This window comes from Camellia sinensis, chromosome 8 (assembly GCF_055761805.1).
Source record: "Camellia sinensis isolate YWXY chromosome 8, ASM5576180v1, whole genome shotgun sequence".
Lineage (NCBI taxonomy): Eukaryota > Viridiplantae > Streptophyta > Magnoliopsida > Ericales > Theaceae > Camellia > Camellia sinensis.
The window spans coordinates 145,267,867-145,273,711 of NC_138968.1; the positions used below are offsets into that span (position 1 = coordinate 145,267,867).

At 41.1% G+C, this 5,845-nt stretch overlaps 1 long non-coding RNA gene across 1 annotated transcript; it reads right to left on the minus strand.

Moving 5' to 3' along the window:
• Nucleotides 1-4,471: 4,471 nt before the first annotated feature.
• Nucleotides 4,472-5,186, minus strand: LOC145796698 (uncharacterized). The gene is made up of 3 exons (XR_014337192.1): nucleotides 5,097-5,186; nucleotides 4,915-5,001; nucleotides 4,472-4,812 (listed from the first exon to the last, which is right to left on the minus strand). It is a non-coding gene; the product is annotated as an uncharacterized LOC145796698 (long non-coding RNA).
• Nucleotides 5,187-5,845: the final 659 nt, after the last annotated feature.

The window sequence follows — 5,845 nt, forward strand, 5'->3', positions numbered from 1 at the left end:
GCAGGTTCACATATCAAAGAAAGGAAAGAAGAAGTAGACAGGACAAATACCAGTTAGAACTATCATTTTTTTATTTGATACTACATTATTTATCTCTGCTGGTTGTTATCTAAATGCTGAAATTATTTTTATACTTGAAACATTTACAATACATTGCGATTTATGCATGTAGGTTCAAAAGAGGCTCTTAGAATTCATACTTGCAGCATTCTATCAATCTCCAAATTTTGTTGCACTTCTAAAGGTATTCTTCTGACCAAATTATGCCTAAACTTTTCGGTTGCAAGTCAATTATTTTAATGGCTGTGAATGGTGAGACACCATTACAATTACTGGTAAGTGAAATAAATAAATAAACAAAATAGCAAGTCCATGTGAGCATCCATTCATATCCTCTGCCCAAAACCAGCATATTTCCCAAGGATACTTGAAATTCATATTGTGGGTGAATATGCATTATGTTTTTCATATGATGCTTGTGGTATTTTATTCTGAGAAAAAGAAACACTACAAAAAATTTTCTTTTTTGCGACGGTAAAATACCGTCGCAAATACCCAAAATCCCATCTCAAAAGCTTTTTTGCGACGACAGCGGGCTTTTAGCGACGGTAATAGGGGGGTCGCAACAAAGGGGGTTGCTAAAGGCCTTTAGCGACGATGTGACACCGTCGCAAAATATGGGCGACGGCAAAAATGTCTTTTAGCGACGCCAAAATACTGTCGCTTTTAATGTGTAGAAATTTGAAGTTTTTTAGACGGCACTGTGGTGCAGTCACTAAAATGGTTATTTGCGACGGTAAAAATACCGTCGCTAAAGTATTTATTTGAGACAGCAAAAATGCCGTCGCTAAAATGGTTATTTGCGACGGCAAAAATACAGTCTCTAAAAATAGTATTTGCGACAATGAAGGATACCGTCGCTAAAGGCCTTTTGTTTCAACTAATTAATAATGCCAATATCTTTGGCGACGGCTATACTACCGTCACAAAAAACCTTTTTTGAGACAGTAGGATACCGAAAAAAAAAACTGCAATACAATTATTAAAAATATGAAAATTACCTGTATTAAATGAAAATAACTATAAAAAAAAAACCGATAATTATATAATAATATAAAAATTCCTGTATATAAATAAAAATTCATCAATAATTAAAGTATTCTTCCATTCACAACAACACATCATCAAAATTATCTCACCACATAATGTTGCATAATACATACATAATGTTGTTCACAAATCTAAATAACGTAAATCAAAAATAAAAGTTTTCGTCATGATTCTTCCGTGGGTTACAAAAACAAAAGTTTGTCGCAATCTTCACACGCCTGCATTCTACAAGAAACAAATTGCTACTCAGGAAATATCTGAAAATAAAAAATAAAAATAATTAATGACAACATAATTATGTATTAATATTTTAATTATAAAAAAACATAAAAAAATTAACTACTATATAATTACAAAGATAGTTAAGTAAATAATTTTGGCTAGACAGAAATCCGACCCTAACTCCCAAACCGGAAACCTGATTCGAGCACCGTCTTCTCCCACAAGTCTCTCGTGCCTAACCAGTCGTGTGTGCCAAGTTTCGTGCTAAACCGACGTCGTTTGGTGATTTTGGGGGGTCAACATCTCGAATTCAAGTTTCCTAAGAAACTAGTTTGCCTAGAGTGATATTCGACTCTAACTCCCAAACCGAGAACCTGATTGGAGTCCCGTCTTCTCCCACAAGTCTCTTGTGCCTAGGCGGTCGTGTGTGCCAAGTTTCGTGCCAATCCGACCCCGTTTGGTGATTTTGGGGTGTCAACATCTCGAATTCAAGTTTCTTAAGGAACTAGTTTGCCTAGACAGAAATCTGACCCTAACTCCCAAACCGGGAACCCAATTCGAGTCCCGTCTTCTCCCACAAGTCTCTCGTGCCTAGGCAGTCATGTGTGCCAAGTTTCGTGCTAAACCGACCCCGTTTGGTGATTTTGGGGCGTTAACACCTCGAATTCAAGTTTCTTCAGGAACTAGTTTGCCCAGACCGAAATACGGCTCTAACTTCCAAACCGGGAACCCCATTGGAGTCCCATCTTCTCCCAAAAGTCTCTCGTGCCTAGGTGGTCGTGTCTGCCAAGTTTCGTGCAAATCCGACCCCGTTTGGTGATTTTGGGGCGTCAACACCTCGAATTCAAGTTTTTTAAGGAACTAGTTTGCCTAGACTGAAATACGACTCTAACTCCCAAATCGGGAACCCCATTGGAGTCCCGTCTTCTCCCATAAGTCTCTCGTGACTAGGCGGTTGTCTGTGCCAAGTTTCATGCCAATCCGACCCCGTTTGGTGATTTTTGGGCGTTAACAACTCGAATTCAAGTTTGTTAAGGAACTAGTTTGCCTAGACCGAAATACGGATCTAACTCCCAAACCGGGAACCCCATTGGAGTCCCGTCTTCTCCCATAAGTCTCTCGTGACTAGGCGGTTGTGTGTGCCAAGTTTCATGCCAATCCGACCCCGTTTGGTGATTTTTGGGCGTTAACAACTCGAATTCAAGTTTGTTAAGGAACTAGTTTGCCTAGACCGAAATACGGATCTAACTCCCAAACCGGGAACCCCATTGGAGTCCCGTCCTCTCCCACAAGTCTCTCGTGCCTAGACGGTCGTGTGTGCCAAGTTTCGTGCCAATCCGACCCCGTTTGGTGATTTTGGGGCGTCAACACCTCGAATTCCAGTTTCTTAAGGAACTAGTTTGCCTAGACCGAAATATGGCTCTAACTCCCAAACCGGGAACCCCATTGGAGTCCCGTCTTCTCTCACACTTCTCTCGTGCCTAGGCGGTCGTGTGTGCCAAGTTTCGTGCCAATCCGACCCTGTTTGGTGATTTTGGGGCGTCAACACCTCGAATTCAAGTTTCTTAAGGAACTAGTTTGCCTAGACCGAAATACGGCTCTAACTCCCAAACCGGGAACCCCATTGGAGTCCCGTCCTCTCCCACAAGTCTCTCGTGCCTAGGCGGTCGTGTATGCCAAGTTTCGTGCCAATCCGACCCCGTTTGGTGATTTTGGGGCGTCAACACCTCGAATTCAAGTTTTTTAAAGAACTAGTTTGCCTAGACCGAAATACGGCTCTAACTCCCAAACCGAGAACCTCATTGGAGTCCCGTCTTCTCTCACAAGTCTCTCGTGCCTAGGCGGTCATGTGTGCCAAGTTTCATGCTAAACCGACCCCTTTTGGTGATTTTGGGGTGTTAACACCTCGAATTCCAGTTTCTTAAGGAACTAGTTTGCCTAGACCGAAATACGGCTTTAACTCCCAAACCGGGAACCCGATTGGAGTCCCGTCTTCTCCCACATGTCTCTCGTGCCTAGGCGGTCGTGTGTGCCAAGTTTCATGCTAAACCGACCCCTTTTGGTGATTTTGGGGTGTTAACACCTCGAATTCAAGTTTCTTAAGGAACTAGTTTGCCTAGACCAAAATACGGCTTTAACTCCTAAACTGGGAACCCGATTGGAGTCCCGTCTTCTCCCACAAGTCTCTCGTGCCTAGGCGGTTGTGTGTGCTAAGTTTTGTGCTAAACCGACCCCTTTTGGTGATTTTGGGGCGTTAACACCTTAAATTCAAGTTTCTTAAGGAACTAGTTTGCCTACACCGAAATATGGCTCTTACTCCCAAACCGGGAACCCGATTGGGGTCCCGTCTTCTCCCACAAGTCTCTCATGCCTAGGCGGTCGTGTGTGCCAAGTTTCGTTCTAAACCGACCCCTTTTGGTGATTTTGGGGCGTTAACACCTCGAATTCCAATTTCTTAAGGAACTAGTTTTCCTAGACCGAAATACGGCTCTAACTCCCAAACTGGGAACCCGATTGGAGTCCCGTCTTCTCCCACAAGTCTCTCGTGCCTAGGCGGTCGTGTGTGCCAAGTTTCATGCTAAACTGACCCTTTTTGGTGATTTTGGGGCGTTAACACCTCGAATTCAAGTTTCTTAAGGAACTAGTTTGCCTAGACCGAAATACGGCTCTAACTCCTAAACTGGGAACTCGATTGGAGTCCCGTCTTCTCCCACAAGTCTCTCGTGCCTAGGCGGTTGTGTGTGCCAAGTTTCGTGCTAAACCGACCCCTTTTGGTGATTTTGAGGCGTTAATACCTCGAATTCAAGTTTCTTAATGAACTTGTTTGCCTAGACCGAAATACGTCTCCCAAACCAGGAACCCGATTCGAGTCCCATCTTTTCCCATAAGTCTCTTAGCTTACAATGTAAAGAATTCAAAGATATATTTTAGCTTAGAATCAAAAGATATATTTTATACCTGATCTTCTGGTGGTGGTGTATATGGATTCTCGTCTTCTGCAGATTCCCTAAATGCCCGGTGGCCACTCGATGCATCAGGAGCCTATGATAGTTAATGCATAATGTGTTAATCATATTCGAATTTTATACATAATGTTATGTGAAAATTTAACTATCAAACAATTTAATTTATATCAAACCTGTCTGTTGCGATCCACAGTTGTCCTCTGTGACACAAAGGCCATCATCTCAGCTCTCAGTTGCTGTAAATGTGTAGAGAACTCTGCTCGCAGCTCCTCCCTTAACTCATCCCTTAGCTCCGCACGAACCTGCTGGGTGATCTGAACAGTAGTCGATGGCTGGGGTGCTGACTGTGATGGCCCAGCACCATCTTTATACACTGCTCTCCGAGGCACAATTCTCTGTATGTGCGACAATATCCATGATTGTCATGACCTATCAACTCATGGAAAATGGCATTCCTAGCCTCCAAAGTCCGACAATCCTCAGGTAGCATAGAGAGTTGGCCATTAAACTCATCCTGTATTGAATAAGACATACAAGTATATGCCAAATTAAGATGGTTGACACACAAAAAATAAAAAATAAACTTTGAATACAATCAAAGGTGTTTGGAAACTACCAAGGTCTGGATAACCTCTGGGTCATCTGCTCTACGTGTCATAAGCCAAACATTCATCTTATCAGTAGACTCCCCCTTATTGGTCATCTACATTTTTTTAGAAATATAAAAATTAGAATCCAAATAATTTGCAAATATACAATGTTTATTTATATACAAAAATAAAACAATAAAATATAAACCTCATGCCGTATCTGAGCGAAAGTAGTACGCCCTGTGGTATGAGCTATGCCGTGAGCTCGCCGATTTTTAGCGTTCCTAGTTACAATTTTCTATAATAGGTTCAACAAATGTATGTATATAAATATGATTTGTATGTTTACATATCATACATATAACTTATTTGTATACCTCAGCATCGGAAGTACACCAATACTCCACAAGTTCTTCCAACTGGCTTGGCACAATGTGCAAAGGAACATCATCCTTCATATTAGGATCTTCACTTCTAGGCTTGAAATACTTAGACTTAATCTTATTCTTGTGATCCTTCCATATGCTGTTACAGTTTTTCATGCAGATTGGCTTGTACTCCTCTGGACATATATTCAAATTGTCCTATAAAACACAATTTCAAAGTTTAAATAATAATAACACAATTTTGGAATTTAAATTTTTGGACAAAAATATACTTTTACCTTCACATCCTTCCAGATAGCATCAAGAATATCATCAAGCACAGTGTTCCAGTCAAGAAAAGTAAAAGGAACAATGTTACCATTTCGCACAATAATACCAAGTTGAGTAGTTAACTTAGACACATTATCCCCTATTGGACAGTAATTTTCATCAAATTGTATGTCCAACTTCATATCAGTACCCCACTCCTAATGCCCTTGGCACATCCTCTACCACACCTACTCGAGGTTGATGAAGAACTAACATGACCTGCGAGATACAATAAGAATAAACAATATGCAATGATAATAAA